We start from the raw sequence: 555 nt of genomic DNA, 5'->3' as shown, positions 1-555 counted from the left end.
ATATGTATCATTGAAGGCATTCCTAAAAAAAGACATTAACTTCTATGAAACAAATGAGAAAGAAAAAATCTAAACCATTCTAATATTTACTAACAGTAAGGGAAAAAGTTTGAAGTTAATTGTGAGATAATAATGTAAAAACTAATACCTCATTACCATCTTTAATTGATGTTGACAGGATAAATCCTATATATAAGCCAAGACATATTAAAACTCATTGTTCACAATGATTAATATAAACCTAGGACAACTGCTGAGGTGGCTTACCAGTAAACACAGCATTATACTACTATATTATCATACAACACAGATTACAGTTATCCTGAAAATAGGCAGTTATCCTGAAAAATAAACCAAAAATAGAATAAGGAATAACAATCTATGGAGCAGTAAAAGAAATGGAATTTAAAAAACTAGAAACTTTACAAAATCAAGTACTAAAACTGGCAACTGGTTATCTCAGATCAATTCCAATCTCTTCAAGCAATAACAAACATACCACCAATATCAAATAGAATCAAAGAGTTCAAATGTATACAATTGACAAAAATCTTA

The 555-nt window shown here is 28.3% G+C and overlaps 1 protein-coding gene across 4 annotated transcripts in view; it reads right to left on the bottom strand.

Annotated features, from left to right (window-relative positions):
• The window catches only part of LOC119594060, a 4,408-nt gene that overhangs the window by 2,266 nt on the left and 1,587 nt on the right, over positions 1-555 (bottom strand). The window contains exon 2 of one of the 4 annotated variants that reach the window (XM_037943098.1): positions 268-341. The exons of the other annotated variants lie outside the window; for them this stretch is intronic. The gene's annotated coding sequence lies outside the window, so the exon portion shown is untranslated. The remainder of the gene's footprint in view (positions 1-267; positions 342-555) is intronic. 4 annotated transcript variants of the gene reach the window in all.

Source organism: Penaeus monodon, chromosome 33, assembly GCF_015228065.2.
Source record: "Penaeus monodon isolate SGIC_2016 chromosome 33, NSTDA_Pmon_1, whole genome shotgun sequence".
NCBI lineage: Eukaryota > Metazoa > Arthropoda > Malacostraca > Decapoda > Penaeidae > Penaeus > Penaeus monodon.
This window is presented reverse-complemented; position numbering and strand designations above follow the sequence as displayed.